Below are 19,578 nucleotides of genomic sequence, written 5' to 3' on the forward strand. Positions count from 1 at the left end.
GGGTTTATTTCTGGGTCCTCTATTCTGTTCCACTGGTCTATGTGCCTGTTTTTATGCCAGTACCAGGCTGTTTTGATTACAGTGGCCTTGTAATACAGTTTGATATTAGGTATTGTGATCCCTCCTACCGTGTTCTTCTTTCTCACAATTGCAGCTGCTATTTCGGGGTCTTTTATGGTTCCATATAAATTTTTGAAGTGTTTGTTCTATGTCTGTGAAATATGCCATTGGTACTTTAATAGGTATTGCATTGAATCTGTAAATTGCTTTGGATAGTATAGACATTTTGACGATGTTAATTCTTTCAATCCATGAAGACGGTATATGTTTCCATTTGTTTGTGTCTTCCTTGATTTCTTTCTTCAGTGTTGTGTAGTTTTCTGCATACAGGTCTTCTACCTCCTTGGTTAGGTTTATTCCCAGATATTTTATTTTTGTTTTTGCTGTATCAAATGGGATTTTTTTCTTGAGTTCTGCTTCTGCTGATTCATTGTTGGTATACGAAAATGCCTTTGATCTCTGGATATTGACTTTGTATCCCGCTGCTTTGCCAAGTTCATTTATTAGTTTGAGCAGTTTTTTGGTAGAGGCTATAGGATTTTCCATGTACACTCTCACGTCATCTGTAAACTGATACCACAGAAATAGAAGGGATTGTAAGAAATTACTATGCAGAGTTGTATGCCAAGAAATTTGAAAACCTAGTTGAAATGGACAAATTTCTAGAAAAATATAATCTTCCAAAACTCAATGAACAAGAAGCAGAAAACCTGAACAGGCCAATAACAGCAGGTGAAATTGAAGCAGTAATCAAAAAACTCCCATCACACAAAAGCCCTGGACCAGATGGTTTCACAGGAGAATTCTACAAAGTGTTTAAGGAAGAGCTAACCCCTATTCTTCACAGACTATTCAAAAAAATCCAAAAGGATTTTTGGATTTTTCCCGAACTCTTTTTATGAAGCCAGCATCATCCTAATTCCAAAGCCAGATAGAGACACAACAAAGAAAGAAAACTGCAGGCCAATATCACTGATGAACATAGATGCTAAAATCCTCAATAAAGTATTGGCAAATCGCATCCAACAATACATCAAAAAGATCATAGACCACGACCAAGTGGGATTCCTCCCAGGGATGCAAGGATGCTTCAATATTCGTAAATCAGTAAATGAAATACACCACATAAACAAAAGCAAAGACAAAAACCACATGGTCATATCAATAGATGCGGAAAAAGCTTTTGATAAGGTACAACACCCATTTATGATAAAGGTACTCAGAAAAGTGGGAATAGAGGGAGCATTCCTCAACATAATAAAGGCCATAGATGAAAGACCTACAGCCAACATCATACTCAATGGGCAAAAACGAAAAGCTTTTCCACTAAGATCAGGAACAAGACAAGGTTGCCCACTTTCACCGCTTCTATTCAATATAGTATTAGAAGCTCTAGCCACAGCGATTGGACAAGAAAAGGAAATAAAAGGCATCCCAGAAAGGAGGGGTTTTTTCCCCCATAATACATTGAGTCATAAGTTAGGTTCACAGGTAACTTTCATGTTGTTTTGTCTTTTATTGGGTACATTCAGGAGACACAGTTTCTTCACATTTCTTTCCATACTTAGGATGATCAATAAAAAATCCCAAGTAATAAGACCGAGGCTGTGACCCTTCCTATATTTTGTACCAACTCTCGAATCCCACCTACAAATCTCAGTTGGCCTATTTCTGTGGCAGCTGTCTTTCATTCTTTTTTTAAAAGATTTTATTTATTTATGGTTAGAGGGGAAGGGAAGGAGAGAGGGAGAGAAATATCAATGTATGGTTGCCTCTCGTGCATCCCCTGCTGGGAACTGGTCTGCAACCCAGGCTTGTGCCCTGACTGGGAATCAAACCACGATCCTCTGGTTCACAGGCCCACGCTCAGTCCACTGAGCTCCACCAGCCAGGGCTGCCTTTCATTCTTAAAATGATGTGCAGGACGTCCTTCTGTGGGTGTGTTCTAGTGTTTCTAAACCTGTCTTCCATCGAGAGACCGCCCAATGGAAAGGACATGGCATGCAGGGGGAGCAGGCGTGAGGTCGCACCGGCTGAGTTGGCATCGTTGGGGAAGGAACTGCAGGGGTGCCATGTAGGCGCACAGGTCTGGGAGACGGGTCGGCGAGAGGGTCTCTGAGAACATGTACAATGACCTTGACAGCCAGCAGCCGTCCGTTTGTCTTTCTTAGTCATGGTACCTTGTTGCTTAGGTGTCATAGACTAGAAATGGAGGGTCCCCCGGCAGAATAGCTCTGCTAGGTTTTCTTTGCAATAATGTAGGTCTACCTGCCTCATATTTATTACATTAACCTATGGGGTTATGCACAGGATTGTGAGAATCAATAGGCCCTAATGTGTACAGCCGTGGAAAGTGCCATTTGCTTTTGGTTTGAGCGTAAAGCAAATAGGAAATAGCCAATAATTCTTTCAGAAAACAGCGTAAAACTATTGTCACCTACAATCCTGTTCTAAGGTAAATGTCTTCATTGTACCATCGTAACGTCTAGGCGCTGAGATATTATAGTAAAGTTGAAATTCACCTGCCTTCTCAAGTATTCGTATTTTTTAAAATGTTCTTCTCCAAGTGTTCTCAGCTTGCTTCGAATGTCTCCTCCTGAAGGCAATGATAAGGGCTTAACTTTCCCATGGAAGCTTATGCGCTGACGAGGCTCATTTTTCAGGCTAATTCAAGCCCGTCAGAAAATATCCTCTGCTCTCTCCCTTTCCCTAAATCAGACTGTACCCAAGATGAAGAGGGAGCTTAAAATGATCTGGCACGAGGGGCATTTTATTTAATAAACAATCTTCAATGTCAGCCATTTGTCTTAATCTCAGAAAATGTTTTACCATAATCAATAGTGGCTCCTTGAAAATCTTCACTTACTCATTATATTTATCGAGGCATTAAAATCGATGTCACCTAATGAATCGTTTTTCTCATGGGAAATTACCTATGTAAGACATGGGTTTGCTTATTAAAATTTCACTTTTTTAATTTTATGTTTTCCATCGCAGTTCACGCTGCACGTATTATCTTGTATCACTTTCGGATGTACGGCATAGTGGGTACTTGCCGTCCTGGGGAGCCCACTCTGTGAAGTGGACGATTGTCTAATCGCTGTGCCGTGCTTACTGATGTTTGAAAGACCTCTAGGGTCACGTCGTCTGGCCCGTGGGTGGACTTTGATGGGGAAAAGTAGGAGTCGCCACCAACGGGCGGAAGACAGCTCCCGGCAGGGAACTCCATGGGAAGAGCTTTCTTCTCCATGGCCCCTCTTAGGAGGCAAGCAGGGAGCCCTGCGGTGTCCGTTGAATCATCCAGAAAACAAAACAAGACAAAACAACTCAGGATTGTATCACAGGGCCCCTCTGTCCGTGGATCGTGCTCAGTTTCCCTCATCGTTAGAAAAGGTGTCTGGGAATCTACTCACGAGGTACCTCCTGCCCTGCAGGGACGTCTAAACACGTACCTGAAATGCCCAATGCTGTTGTGTGGCAGCACAAATGTGTGTCTCTCCAAAACGCTATTCTGGACACCCGGAGCAGATTGTGTGGGGCACTGGGCCGTGTAGGCCCAGCCCCTGGCTGCACGCCCGAATAATAGCAACTCTCACTTCCACCACCCTGTACAGTTGACAAAGCGTTTTCCCCATGTATGTGGGTGAGCGCGTTTCCATTTCTGTCTTGCACTCCTACTTTTAAATATCTGGCCCACTGTCCTATCCTCGGGGGGAGAGGAGGAGGGCATAACCGTATTTGGGGGTTAAAGAATATATCCCATCAATGAATCCTCATGCATCACCTGTGAGCTGTCTTGGGGATTTTGAAAAAATCTCTTCATTGAATCTTAGAGGAGACCTATGAGCAAGTGTATTGAGGAGGAATCTAAGTTCTACAGAGAATAGGTAACTTGTCCAAGCTCAGCTTGCTTATATATGCTCAGGCTGGGAGATCAATTTCGATTTCTGCTCCCAAGCTTGGCCATGTCTATGCTACTAGTTGGCATCAGTGACTTATGACCTATAGTTTAAAAAAAAACCTACCAACTCAATCAGCACTGAACGTTACCACCACACCACAACATCCCTGATGGTGCCTTTGGAGGAGGATGGATTCTGAAAGCCAAACCGTTCTTTTGATCTCTGAAGGGATGATGTGGAAAGGCAACTACCTAGTGTGAGGTTGTCCACCAGGATGGAAATGCCCCCAATTCATGGCAGCACCCCATTAGGATTGAGTTGGGACCTGCTCTCGTGGTAGCTGCTGGTCTCCAGGTAATGTGGTAGAAATTTAAATTTAACCGACAGAGAAGCAAAACAGAAGAGAAAGTGTAGCTTTGGATGCGCCGTGGAATTGCTTCACAGTGGTGCACACACGTGAGGCGTGCTGCTCTCGGTTCTATGCACTGAAATGTGCTGGCTGTGTGTGCAAGTCACTACTTTGAGACTTTGTACAGACGCATGAGCTTTCCAGGAAGTAAAACTGTCATGTGGCTTAAATCACCATACCAGCATAATGGGATATCACAATGCCATCATTTCATAATCAGGTACCAGCTGTAGGCTGACCTGCAGTCTGGGAATTATGGTCCACGCAGGGACGAAACATTCTTCACAAGGACTGTAAATGTGGCCCTGGCTGCATAGCTCAGTTGGTTACAGTGTTGTCCCCATACATGAAGGTGGTGGGTTCAATACCCGGTTCAGGCACAGACAAGAATCAAGCAATGAATGCGTCAACAAGTGGAACAACAAATTGATGTCTCTCTCCCTCTCCCCTTCCCTCTGTCTCTCCTCCCTCTCTCTCACACATCCTGCCAACAACCGCAGGAGTCTCTTGCCAGGCCTGGGCTTTTCAATGTCCCCTGCTCACAGGGATTGTGACCGGCAGCAGGGACAGACAAGCCACATCCATCATTTAATCTCCAGAGCCATCTCGGTAAAGGCCGTCTTCCCCTCTGGCAGTCACCGGCTCTGCTCACCCAGTCTCAGAAGGCGCATCACTGCCCATCTGTCTTACCTAGAAGCTCACTTCACGGGCCACCCGAGTCAAACACTGGATATGGGAAGTTACCTTTCTAGATGTCTCCCTTAATGTAATTCTCAACACCCAGGGACCTCCCCTGCTGCAGAAATGGCAATATTGATGGAGAGGATCAAGTGGAGATGAAAGAATTGCATGGTCCAGCAGAGCCCCGACATAGAGTATGTCTAGTGAAGTAATAAAGCAAGTTTGGCATCCCGGGTCTGAAGGCATTGGATGTGAAGAAGATGGTTCTCAGAGCAATTTTCTGGACCCTTGGTCTGTGATTGAGATAGATGTTGAAGCAGGAGGTCATCAAAAGCAGCGAATGGAGTTGGCCAGGCCCCGAGTTCAATGTCTCCGTCCCGGTTCGGACTCCAGAGTCCTGAGGAGTGTGACTGCTGGCGTGTGCGTGTGGGCACCTTCTGAATTGGTGGGGATATGCCAAGGGCACGTTCAGAGTGGGTGCCTCCTCCCACTGGTTTACCCTCCCCCCAGATAGCTTGGCCGGTTTAATTCCCCGCACCCTTGAGGCTATTTTCTGCATTGGCACCAGGAGGTAGGATGGGGTTGCCGCTAATAGATGGACAGAGGAAAATGGAGAAGCCATTCGCCAAGGGCATGACTTATAGCCGCCGTTCAATAGCGAAGGCCCCTTTTTTCTCTTTCTTTTGTATGCTTGCTGAGCCCATGGCCCCCCCCCTTTGCAAAAAACACTTATTTCAATCTGCTGAGGTTCCATTATTGACAAATGAAGGTCTGGGTTTGGGATGCCAGAGTTTCTTTTCTGTTATGCATCGCATGCCCAGGACTTAGTAGTTGGCATTGAACGGCCATCCTTTGAAATAAAATAAAAGATTAATGATCTGAATTTATACGGGTACATTTCAATATCTTAAGATATTAAGCCTCATAAAATTTGGTAATAAATGCACCTTCATAAGAGAACAAAAACTACTAGTAACTTTTTCCAAAAACCACTGTGATGAACTAATATAGGTTATATATTTTACAATGGATGAACTATATTTGTGGTCTTTGGAGGGAGGCTCTGGACTGAATATCTGGGTCCCCCCAATTCCTAGGTTAAAGCCCTACCTCCCCCATGGGATGGTATTTGGGGTAAGACTGTTGGGACAGAATTAGGGTTAAATAGCATCCTGAGGATGGGGTCTCATGGGCACGAATCGCCTACGCAAACAGGAAAAGACAGGGAAGTTCTCGGTCTCTCCTTCATGGGGGGAAGCAAGAAGGCAGACATCTGCAAGCCGGGAAGGTGTCCCAGATGTCCCTCTCCCTACCCACACCTTGCTCTTGGACTTCAGCCTCCCCAGCTGTGGGAAATAAACAATCATTGTGTAAGTCTGTCGGTGGTATTTGTTATAGAAATCCCAGGGAGGACAAGTAGTTTTCATCTTTGCATGTGTGCCATCTTGGTGTTGTGCTGTTAGGAAGAATGATGCTACGGAATTTGTGTTTAGGTTTAAGATTTTCCTCTACAATGTTCTAAGTTGGGGATTACGAGTGGGATTTCTGGGTGGTGGAGTCTAAGCAACCTCAGATTCAGGCTGGTGCTAGGTCAGTGGCCAAGGCACCAGCGGTCCCCCTGTCCTCGGCTACCTTTGGTGCGATGGAGACGTCAGCTCCCCGTCCATGCGGGATATTTTGGTGGGTGATCTAGGAATCCTTGTGGGTGGGCGTGCAGGTTAAGACCTCAGCTTTTGTCACAGCTGACGAATGTCCAGCATTCTCATTACAATCTCTAAGTGCGGATTTCTCATAATTTTTTCCTGCTGGAGATGGGTCGGGTTCGCCAAATCTGTACGGCACGGGTTTGATCATGTCTGGAAAAGGACTCTCCTATGTGGACTGCTTCCCTGTCTCTCTGTCACCTGCTTCTGAAACCCCAGTGCCACCTGCGTTTGACCTTCTCCCTCAGTCTTCCACTCCTCCGAACCTCGTTTCATCTCTGTGGACTTCTTTCCACGGTCTCTTCAGATCTACACTCCCGTTCACCGACGTTCTCTGCACTGCAGTTGTCCGCGTGTTAGACCGCGTCATTCAGAGATGCTGGTTTGTATTGGTCTAGAAGTCAGGAGGTGGGGTTATGCAAACAGACCATTGTGTGTGTGTTATGCTAATAAACCATGTATTAATGTATACCCAGCTCCTAAGACTGTTGGAAGGATAAGTAAGCAGAAGGGGTGAAAATTCTCAAGGCTGTGCCTTGCATGTTGTAAACAAAGTATTTTGATTATCATGTTTAGCCATATATATATATTTTTTCACACAGGAATTCAGATAGCCTTTGAACTCCTTTGACATTTCTGTCATTGTAATTTTTGTCTCACTCATGATTTTCATCATTTCTTTTTTGTTTAACTTGATCAAAACGTTTATTTGGACTTTTCTGTTTGTTTATTCCAACATGTGAAGCAACCGAGTTTGCTGCCAGCTCTTTTGGCCGCTCTGGCTCCTGCTTCTGGTTGTGTTGTGTGTCTGGTGGCTTTGGACTGGGACCTTAGATTGCCTGGAGCCTGAGGGGAAGTAAAATCTTTGTGGCCTGAGTCGTCAGTCCTTTCCAGAAAAGGAGTGTTTGTGTTCATCGGGTTTCTGGAGATACGAACAATGTAAAACCATATTAAGTCATGTCTCTGAGCCGGAAGGTCTTGCATGACACAATCAGGGTGAATTGGGTAAGAAATCGGGGTCTTTCTAGATGTGCAAGCCCATGGAGAGGACTGAGTTTTGCGTTTCAGATTTGCTTGTTGTTGTGGCTCCGAGCTCACAGAGACGGTCATGTTTTCTAGTTTCTAGCTGAATTTTCACCTTGTGAGGACCTGAGGCATTTTCCCCACCATGGGAGCAGGACTTGAACTTGAAGCTCTTTCTTGGTGGCATGAATGGTCAGGAGCCTTGTACTCATTTACTTTTCTTGACTCACTCTTCTATTTTCACTTCTCAGAATTAATTATTTTAACCAAGCTCATGTATGTATTTGAAGGGGCGTTTTAAAATATTTTGTCTGCCATTCCTATGTGCCTTATAATAAAGGAGAGCTTCAAACTATCTAGACCACCATGTGGCTGGAGGCAGAATATCTTATAATTGGATAGAAATCTATCAAAATGTGTGTTGCATTCTTTTTGAGTTTGCTGTCTTTTCCCACCCCTGTTTCCTTCCTGGGCATTTGCTCCGGCCGTTCTTCCTGGTTTTCCTCCAGGTGCCTGCTGGGCCCCTCGTGTGATCACCCGTGTCCCCTCTAGACCCCTCGGGCTGCAGGTGTGCTTCCTGAAGTGCCTGCTGTGGTGGATGGAGGCAAGGGTGGCGTAATGAACATTGCTTTAGGTGACGTCCACGAGCCAGGCCATTTCTCCACAGGTGGAAGACTGATGTCTGTGGGGCGGAGTACAGCATGGCTTTCCTTCTTTAACGGGCACGCGAGTGACTTTAGGGATCTTGTCACAGTGTGATTACCGTTCAGTAGGTCTGGCGTGGACGCCGAGAGTCTATGTTCTAAAGCATGCTGGTGATACTGATGGAGGTGGGGCAGGAGCCACATTGTGTGGGCCAAGGGGTTAGAAAATCAGGAGGCACCACTAGGGAAAGAGACCCTCAGAGAAAGATGCATTCAAACCGACTGGCACGGTCCACCTGCAAGCGAGGTAGATGAGTAACACAAAGAAATGGGTAAAGGCTTGGAGGTCAAGCAACCCAGGACTGGGTACGTAGGCATTGCTACTGCTTTCCAAACACATGCTTCCTCTACTTTCTGCCATAGGAATAAAGTCCACTTCCTTATTCTCTTCAAAGTATGTCCAACCCTGAGATTTGTTTTGGCCAATGAAGTGTTGACCAGATGCCTGCCCCCCTCCTCCTCTCTCTCTCTCTCTCTCTCAATTTTTCAGCCAGGACATTCACTACTCAAAATGGGGTCACCAGACCCAGTTCAGATCTCAGACCCCAGCCCCACAAATCCCTGCCGTCAGAAACTTCACTGCACCCCGTTCACAGGTGATCGATGCACCTGTTGAAGCTTGTTGGTGCAGAAGTGACCTACACTTGACCTAGAATGCAGCCAACCTGAGGAATGGCCTCAACTTGCCGTGAGGAAGAACAGATTTCAGCCGCTTGAACGATTGGGATTTGGGGATTGCCTGTCGCAGCCCCGTAGCCCAACCCATCCTCACTCAGGCACAGACTAAAACGCCCAAAACGACCAAACCCAAAGCCTCCATTGGAAGGCTTGGAGATATTACCCAGATTAGCTAACGGAGCTCCGTTCTTTCTCCATAAAGTGTAGATGGCTACCTGATTGCATCGTGATGGAGGTCAATGTATTTTCACACAGTAGATAGACAGACCCACGTTCAGATTCAAAATTTGGTTATTTTTGTTTTAATTGTTCTTGGATTGGTCGGAGCTCCCTGTACCGGTGAGGAAGACACCATTCTGGGTCACAAGTCCGCAAACAACTGCCCCAGGGCCAAATCTGGCCCATTGCCTGTTTGGGTGGATAATGTTCTCCTGAAACACAGCCTTCCCACTCATTTCTGCACCATCTACGGCAGCTTCCACCCCGCAGCTGCAGGGCTCGGTAGGAGCAACAGCACCCATGAACCCCCAAGCCAAACCTATTTGCTTTCTGCCCTTCGATGGAAGGTCTTGGTGATTCCTGTTGCACCTCCATGTCTTCGGCTGAACTGCAACGACCGAGGGGAGATCTGTGCCTTACTTGCTGTAAAGACATTGGACACCCCCTGGTTCATGGGAGTTTGAACACAAGACACTCTCTAAGGGACAAGCGGGTGCATAACTGAGAAGCCGGCCCAGTGCGGTCTAACACCGAGGTCACAGGCGGGGCTGGGTCAGTTGGGACATTTAGGTAACATGGGATCTCGGCACAGGGCCCTCATTACATGTGAAATACGATATATGGAGTTGTCATACGAGGGGGAAAAAACCCTCTTGAGTTAAGTGCTTGTCCTTTAGAAGCAAACTTCAAGAAGCAGCCACCAACCTTATTTGTCCAGTTGGCAGAATTCTTTATGATGGTCATTTTGAAAACCATTCTTCCATTGTCTTTTTTTTTTTCACTGTAAAAGGCACAGGCTATTTAAAAGAGCCACTAGCCGGCTGTAACAGTCAAAAGGACAGCAAAGAATTCTTGAAAGAGCTGTAACTAAGATGGGGAACTATCTTAACCTTGTGGATGCAAAGAGCAATCATCGAAAACCAGACAATCAATGGGAGGGCAGCTGCCTGTGGGCATGTGTCTCCCAGGGGCAGCTGCTCTGCCTGCTGAGTCAGCGGAATGCCCCCCTGCTCTCCTAGCCGGTGGCTGGGGAAGTAATGATACCTAATGCCAGACCTGATGGCGGATAAAATACAGATGCCAGGGGAGGTGGGGGATATGGCTGAAGGGGCAGGTCTCTTGCAGCTTTCCAGAGTCCATCACTGTCCACAAAGGGAGTCTCAGTGATTAGCCCCTTGGTGTGAACAATGCAAGCCANACTGAGAAGCTGGCCCAGTGCGGTCTAACACTGAGGTCACAGGCGGGGCGGGGTCAGTTGGGACATTTAGGTAACATGGGATCTCGACACAGGGCCCTCATACATGTGAAATACGATATATGGAGTCGTCATACGAGGGGGAAAAAACCCTCTTGAGTTAAGTGCTTGTCCTTTAGAAGCAAACTTCAAGAAGTGGCCACCAACCTTATTTGTCCAGTTGGCAGAATTCTTTATGATGGTCATTTTGAAAACCATTCTTCCATTGTTTTTTTTTTTTTCACTGTAAAAGGCGCAGGCTATTTAAAAGAGCCGCTAGCCGGCTGTAACAGTCAAAAGGACAGCAAAGAATTCTTGAAAGAGCTGTAACTAAGATGGGGAACTACCTTAACCTTGTGGATGCAAAGAGCAATCATCGAAAACCAGACAATCAATGGGAGGGCAGCTGCCTGTGGGCATGTGTCTCCCAGGGGCAGCTGCTCTGCCTGCTGAGTCAGCGGAATGCCCCCCTGCTCTCCTAGCCGGTGGCTGGGGAAGTAATGATACCTAATGCCAGACCTGATGGCGGATAAAATACAGATGCCAGGGGAGGTGGGGGATATGGCTGAAGGGGCAGGTCTCTTGCAGCTTTCCAGAGTCCATCACTGTCCACAAAGGGAGTCTCAGTGATTAGCCCCTTGGTGTGAACAAAGCAAGCCAGCTTGTGGAGAGGCGATTTTCTTTCCCTTTTCTTTTTTGGCCTGTAAGTCTCCATGTCTCCTTCTTAGTGAACTATCATTGCAACTATTTTGGGGGGATCGCGTCTTCTGGGTTGTGCGCAGTACCCCCCGACAAGGAACGGGGGATGACAAAGGCTGTGACAGTCAGAAACCCCCTCTGACAATGACTCCTGCTTTTAGAATAAAGGAGGACGCAGCAGTGTCCCTTATCTGCGTGGGATACACTTCCAGACCGTTGGGGGATGCCTGAAACCATGGGCGGTACCGAGCCCTATCTGTCCTCTTTATCTGCACATCCGCCCCTTTCCCCTTAAAGGAAGCACCTTATGGCTTCTTTCTGGCCCATCTGAATGGCCAGCATCACTACTCCTGCACGCTGGGGCCATGATTATGTAAAATCAGGGTGACTTCGACGCAAACACCGCGATGCCACGGCAGTCGATCCGCTATCCAAGATGGCGGCTCAGTGACATAAGGGTATCAAGCATCTACAACGTGGAGATGCTGGACACAGGGCTGGTCCAGGTCCCAGGTGGGACATGGTATGGTGGAGGGAGATCTCACCATGGTACGCAATTTAAAACACGCATGGCTTCGTTCTGGAACATTCCATCTAATATTTTTGGACCGCCGTGGACTGCTGTTAACTGAAACCATGGAAAGCAGAACCTCCAGTGAGGGGAGACCTCTGTGGCCAATTGTCCCTTGTCCAAGAAGCACTATGGATGTAGGAGGGAAATTCCACCTCCCTATAGATGAGCATCCTGGAGGTGCCCCTCGTCTTTTCTTCACTGCCCTGAACTTTTGCTTGGGCCTCGAATTTCACTGATTATGCTCATGTATCTGCAGTGAATTTCATTTTTCTCTCCAATGACTCCTGGATGGTTCCACTGTGCAGAGCCAGTGGTCTTCAATGGACACATGGATATCAAATGATTCTCTTTAGCTACCGATTCAATGACTCAGCGGTGTCTAGGACCAGAGTTGGCTGATTACATGGTAACTATGATGGCTGAGTTGTGTCCCCCACCCCAAATACACTCACATGTGGGAATGGTCACTCCAGCACACTTGAGAATGGGAGCATATTGGAGATGGGCCCTCAAAGAGGTGATGAAGTTAAAATGAGGTCTAAGGTGGGCCCTGATCCCATAGAACTGGGGTCCTTATAAGGAAAGTAGATGGGGACACAGACACACCCAGAGGGACACCTGTGTGACGACACCGGGGGAAGATGGCCGTCCACGTGCCCAAGAGAGAGGCCTCAGGGGAAGCCAGCCCTGCCCACGCTGGGTCTCACACTCCAGCCTCCAGATCCATGAGGAAATACGTTTGCATTCTGGAAGCCACTGAGTCAGGGGTACTGTATTAGGACAGACCTAGATGACCAATGCCGAAGTCATCTCCTTTATCTGGCACGGAAACAGCTTTATCGATATATCGGTAGAGGATCTACATCCCGACCGGTGTTCCAAAGGACCACATTGCTTCGTGTTTCATTCATGCTTCTACCCACCATTGCTGGGGATCCTGTGCGGGCCAGGGCTAGCTGGGGAAAAAATGACTCTATGGATATCATTTCAGAGCGGAGCAGTAAGGCCCCAGTGAAGATCGTTCTCCTGGAGAATGCTCAGTGAATGCTGTGTGCATTTTCTTTCAGGATGTAATTATGTTTTCTAACGCAGATCTTCCTGGAAATGGTGTCTCGAATCCTGGCCTCACCAGGAAGCAGTGCCTGAGGTGCGGGGCGTGTAACTTAAAGGTGCACCCCACACTAGAAGGGTGAAGGGACATGCATGTTCCCACATGGGCTCCCACTCCACAAGACGCTGGGTAGGAGCACTGTACCTAAAGCACGGTGCTCCCTCAGCCAGGCATGCATCCACTGACCTCCCCTCTGTCTCCTGTCTCCCACGGGTGACTACCGACGGCCATCCCTCCATGGGAAGCCAAAGCCTCCAGGACACACCCTGTCAATGCTGTTCCCACATCGAATGGTTCAACCACCCCTGGGACAGACATGGAACAAGGAGTCAGCAGTCCAGAGGACCCCTGAGGTCTCCGGAACCGGGAGACACATGGAAAATCTGAGTGCTGAAACGACAGAATTCCAAGTTCTACCCACGACGGATGTTTCCATGGTGAATGTGGTCCATCAAAGGATTAAGCAGTAGAATTTGTAAAAAAGGAAAATGATTACGCTGAAAACGTAGACACTAAAGTTGCAAGGGTGGCTTGAAAAAGGCTGCCGTTGTCCAGAGCAGGGCTCCTCATTGCAGGGTGGGGTGCTGGCTTGGTGCCCGGATAGAAACGTCAGCAGGGTTTGGGAAACACACAAATTTTCCTCTGCGACCCCAAAGTCACACTGCCAACAGCCAGGCTTTGGAGCCTGTACTGTACTGTGCACGACACGCCTTGTGCCGTAAAGACTCAAGGATTGTTCCAGGGAGGTGCAGTAGCGTCCCTGGTGACATTCTCTTTGGTTGGGAGAACTCTGCCCGGGATCTGCAACCTTTCACAAAAGGGCCTTAAGGATGCCAGAGAAAGTTTAGGGAAGACGCTTGAAGAAGCTGAAAGGGATAAATTGCAGGCAGGTAGATCAAAGCACCTGAAGTTGATTAGCTCAGATTAAACAATGAGGGAACAAGAGTGATTTTTGAGCTCGGGAGAACTTGAGCAACTCAATTTAACGTCCTCGTTTCCCGTGCCAGTGAAAACGACAGAAACCTGTGTAAGGAAAGAACAATTGATTTCTGGAATATGACAATCACGGATGCCAAGGGGAGGGTAAGGGAGAAAGAGAATGGCGTCACACTGTATTTCACCCCGGGGCAGGCCGCACATGTGCGGCCAGGCCAGTGTGAGGCGTGAGGGCTGGACTCCAGAGGAGCCTAACAGTGGAGCCCACGGGGCAGGAAAAACGCCCACCCGAGAGGGCACCTGTGACGGAAGCAAGGCACAGGACCACAGAGCAGCGGTCCTGAAATGGGCCACTGCCTTTCTGGCTCCTTGGAAAAGGGTGCTGTCCGTTCCAGAGGGAGGTGTTGGCTCCACCCAGCTACCAACCCACCAGCGCACGCAATGAACAACAAAACACTTTCTTCACCAGGGAGGCTGCCTCCGTCTACAGGAGCCCCGAGCCCAGGCCCTGCCACACTGCCCAGGGCGTGAGGCTTTGCCCAGAGAGAACAGTGGCATTGCAGGGAACCCGCCTCCCGGTTTCCTTCCCCCTTCACAGGATAGCTGCACAGCTTCACCTGTGAGGCAGGTACACTATGCGGACGCCTGTCCACTCCCAGAACAGACGAATGAGAGAGCCACCTATGAGCCACCTTTCCCAGTGAGCAGTGAGCAAAGCAGCGCCGGAGGGGCCTTCGGCTCCCCACGAGCAACATCCTCAAGGGCATTGTCATTAGCCAGTGAGGATGAAGAACTAAGCGCCGCGCTTGGAAGAGAGCAACCATTGATCAGGAGCAAGAGAGACGAGATGGACGTGGCGTCTGGCTATTTCTCACGGCAATGAGAGCAGGGAAGCGTCTGCTGCGTATCTGAGAAGGTGAATTGGAAGGCGAAATGTAGGAATTAGCCTCTTCTTCCGATTTATATCAAACAAAGTGGTAAAAATGGGAGAGGGGAAGGACGTGTTATAGAGCACAACAGGTCCAGATTTTCAGATTTTTTGGTGAGCCAGGAAAGTGAAAGATGCCTGGATGCTGGTGATTTTTTTCTTTTTCATACCAACATTAAAGAAAAAAAAAGATCCTGTAAGCTTTTTTGGCAGGGTAAACGTACCGGTGGAAAATGGCACAAAGGAGGAAAAATAGTCAACATTTTCTGCTTGACAGTGAATCCCAAAACACAATATAGCCATAGATAAGCTTAAAGAACCAATCATTGGGAGATTAGATTTCAGTGTTCATGGAAGACACTCACTCATAAGGGTAGCCAAAACAGGGTCTTGAAGAGGATGAGACTTACAAAGTTTAATGAGTGGCTACATTTTTTTGTCCTTCAGGAAATGCTGTCATTTCTGGATATTCATGACCATTGGATTGGTCCAGGTGGTTTGTTGATTATGGCAATAATATACTTATAGATCCACAGGGAGCAAAACACAGGAGAATGATGAATTTCTGATGAGGGGGTTACCATTTTTGGAAGGTAAAAAACATGTGGATAAATCATAATTTGTGGTATAGATTGAAGATGAAAGTTTTACCCTGAAGCAGGCAAGCTGGTTTGTACTCAGTAGCCCTGAATTTAGACGCAGTTTTAGCGCTGAGGCGCGGGTAGAGTTTGGTTAAAATAAGATTGCTCCAAAGTGTGTATAGAAACTGGGTGGATTTCTGAATCGCGTGGTCCTATGACTCCCCTCGGCGATCCAGGTGTGACTCAAGAACCCTACTCTCTGAAGATTGAACCAAAGGGATTCTGCATTCTGAGGTTGAAAGTGTGGATCAAACATTGGTGAGTCCACCATGCCCCTGGTGGACATGGGAAGTTGCCCCTTTTTGGAGGTTGTCAGCTGTGGGTTTGCTTCTGTTGATTGCTTTTTCTATCGTTCTGTTTCTCTCTTTTTAGAAGTTTCCTTCTGATCAATGTACACATAAATATGAAGAAGAGACGAAGCTGTGATTTAAAGCCAATGTCATCAGGGCAGATTTTGCCTCATTCATCAATATGGAAATTGTCATCACTGCAATAGAAATCATTACTAGAAAAATGGGGAATGCTGACGTAGGAAATACTCATTCATCTCCATCCCCACCATCCCACAAGGCATTCAGATTGTAATTCTATGCATGACTGCTTCCCTTGATTCACAACTACCCCTTTGGTGCACACGAATGTCTTTCTCATTTGACATCGCCAAAGCCTTATTTTATTCACACAACATCACTACAATGAAAAGCCGTACGGAGGGGCGGGAATACCTCCAACTCAGGACAGTGGTCTCTAAAAATAAATTCGGGGTCGTCTAGACACAAGAAAATCAGAACACGGTACCAGGGATGTTAGAATGTATAAAGCTTGATGGCCTAGTTTTGAAAACCAAAAGAGTAGTATAAATATTGTACATCTTTTGTAGTCTCTCAAAAGGAGAGGTGCGTTCAAAAACTCTCTCTCTCTCTCTGCCTTTCTCTTTCCCTCTTTTCAACTTGGCAATGACCAACTCAATGTATCTGGATGTTCTCAAGGAAAATATTCTGCTTTCAATCCATGTTGGTACACATGAAAAGACAGTGTCCTGTGGTGTTTCAGCCGTTCTCGCTTCGCCTGGCATTCCCTGGCACTTTCTTTCTCCGTGGTTCCTTCAGGGCCTGTGCGTGGAGGGTGAGGGGGTGTGTGGAGGGACTGGGAGGGCTGCCTTTCCATGTCCCTGAAACAGCTGCCCGTTCTCGTCTCCACAGCCAAGACCCCGCACAGCTCACAGTTCTTGAAGTTGTTTAGTTGGTGAGCTCAAAGCCCTCCCTGCACCGTCTCCTTTCCACCTCCACGGCCTCAAATTTCTCCCAAGCTCGCCCTCGATGCTTCCGCACCCCCTCTCGGAGAACCCACAGGTCCGAGGCCGGTCCTGTCTGGCACACCCTCCCTTCTCCCTGCCCTCACAGCTCCTTTTCTTTCCAGCCCACATGGCCCATTGCTTGGCTTCTCCCTTTTAACTCCTCACTGATGAATGCATGACTGGGTCCCCTGTCATTGAGGCTTAGAGACTTTCCACTCCGACTGCACCATGTTTTCTGTTTTGTTCTGAAGTCTGAAGGATGCCCCCGACCCTCCTGATGGTCCCTCCCGCTCCACTCAAATCGGCGTGCCTGGCGTCGTGGCGCCCACGCATCCTCCTCGGGGACTTTCCGCAGCTGTTTCCAACCCTCGTTCGGGCTGAGCAGGGGGTGCCTTTCCCATTCAGTTCTACTAGCCCAGACCCATGTTCAGTTCCAAGTGCCCCCTGTGGGGCCGTGCCCCTGCGCTGTAGTGGGGCAATGCCAAGAGGCAGGTGGGCGGCCCTGAGACTCTGGGTGGTGAAATTCAAGACAGGTGTCTGTGTTCAGGGCAGCACTCTGCCCAGCACTGCTCCTGCTTGGGACGTCTCCAGCAATTGGGGTGGGAGGTCCCGTGTCCTTTCTCTGGCTCTTTCTATGCCCTGATGAGAAAAGAGAGCTCACCTGTTGTCATCAGGCGGCCCTGATGATTGGTCTCAATTCACCCCAGCTTCGCTCCGGCTCATGCCAGCCCTCAACCCCACATACCTTTGTCTCTGTGCACACTTTTGCTCCTCTGCAGAACAGCTCCAGACATCTCCCATGGAAAACATGAACTAAACTCTTCTTCTGGACTTTTCTTCTAGTGTCCACTGTTTCACTTTATTTTTATTTTTTTTAAAGATTGCATTTATTTATTTTTAGAGAGAGGGGAAGGGAGGGAGGGAGAAAGAGAGGGAGAGAAACATCCATGTGTGGTTGCTCTCCAACGCCCCCTGCTGGGGACCTGACCCGCAACCAGGCCATGTGCCAGGTGACTGGGAATGACGCAGCCTGTCGTTATTGAGGAGAGATGGCATGGAGCCTTTCTGGCAACAGAACCTTCCCCAGGGGGGTTGCTCTGGGGTGCAGGACACCTGCCATGAAGGAGGGTCCCAGCAGACCCGGATTCCGAGAGACCGCTCACATGTTGTCTTTCACGCACCACAGGGGAGCCTTCCTCCCCCGAGCACATCGGGACACACGTGTCTGGAGTCTGCCTCTCCTGAGCCAGGCGCATCCCGCCCACCGCGGATGACATCAGGCAATAGTAGGTGGGGGTGGGCGGCAGGGCAAACACCCACCATTTTCCGTTGACCTGGGGCCTGTGGCAATCTCTCCGAATCGTTCCTGCCCCGCAGGTTGCTGGGAGAAGACGTGCTTCCCAGCCGTGCCCCATCCCAGGCCTGACCACACGGGGCGGGTTCGTAAGGTTTTTCTCAAGGGAGTCCCGTGCCACGCAGGGAGAGGTGAGGCGTGGTATGCTCGCGTCGCCATGGCCCACAGAAGGCAGCGCACGCTGTGGGGGGGCCCTGGGAGAGCACTGCGTTTCCCTGTGACACCGCTAAGGAAGGCCTTCTAACTCAGCTGTCACGTGTGGCAGTCCACTGCCCCAGGGTCATGGTGACATGGCAAATGTCCAGTGGAAGGACAGAGGAGGGGCCACTCCGTAGTTGCTGTTCCCTGGTGTGGCAGCTCAGACAGTGCAGCAGGAAATCCTATGGCGGCCCCGTAAAGGACCCAGTAGAACATGCCCTTCCTGCCAGGTGGCTGTCATGGAACCCCCACCACCACCCCCGCCAAATGCTTGGACTACGTCCTCAGTGCCAAGCTCCACCTTCATCAAAGCCGATCAATGACAATGACGTCCTTCCATCCTTTCTGCCAAAGTCCTCGCCGTCCCGGCTGGGCTAGACATGGGCATGGCTTTGAACGAAAACCTGCCCCGGTAGACGCAGAGAGGGACCGTGGAGAGACAGACAGGGACCTGCTCCCCCCCACGCACGCCGTGATTACTCTCCCGTGCCTTGCGGCGGGCGCGAAGGACAGAGACCGTGCAAGGAGACAAGTCCCATTCTGTCCTTCAGCCCGAGTCAGCCAATGCTGGAAATTCCCACTCAAAAACAAGCCCACAAATGCGTGTTTCTCCTCTGTTTAAATTCCTGTGGCTAAGTAAATTTCCTCATTTTGTATTTTGATCGGTTGATAGCTAGATCTCACTCCTTTTCCCTGGGCAGACTGCTGCTGAAAAACAGACGCGGCCTTGGTGGTGGCGATTTGTCGGATCATGAACATTTCCCTAAACGTGGCGATGCCACATGTTGTAAATGACTGGGAGAGGGATGCGCACAAACACGTACACACATGTATGTCCCCAGAGTAGTCACGTGGAAATCTGTCTCACATTAATGGAAAACTTAGGGCACAAGGGAAAAAACAAGGTACAATTCATTCTAAATCATAGGAAGGCTCTATTCTCCGAGGTTTATTCTTACCCAGGGTAAGAAGTTTACCCAGGTAGAGAAGTTTATTCTTCTAAGTATTTTGAGTAGATGTCCAAAGGTGTATCGATATGTTGCGATTACTTTCGGTTTCCTGATTCTGTGATTCACTCTCACTGTGAAATCCCTGATGTCTCCTTGGTTCGTGACTCTGCCTTCATTTGAAATATACACTGTGTACCTTTATTTGCATTGGAACAGCCACTGCCTGAGTGTGGGTGTCCCGTTTCCCCTAGGAGGAAACCCAGTGCCTGGTGACATC

This window comes from Sturnira hondurensis, unplaced genomic scaffold (genome assembly GCF_014824575.4).
Source record: "Sturnira hondurensis isolate 20B ecotype Veracruz unplaced genomic scaffold, ASM1482457v3 Scaffold0019234, whole genome shotgun sequence".
Taxonomy (NCBI): Eukaryota; Metazoa; Chordata; class Mammalia; order Chiroptera; family Phyllostomidae; genus Sturnira; species Sturnira hondurensis.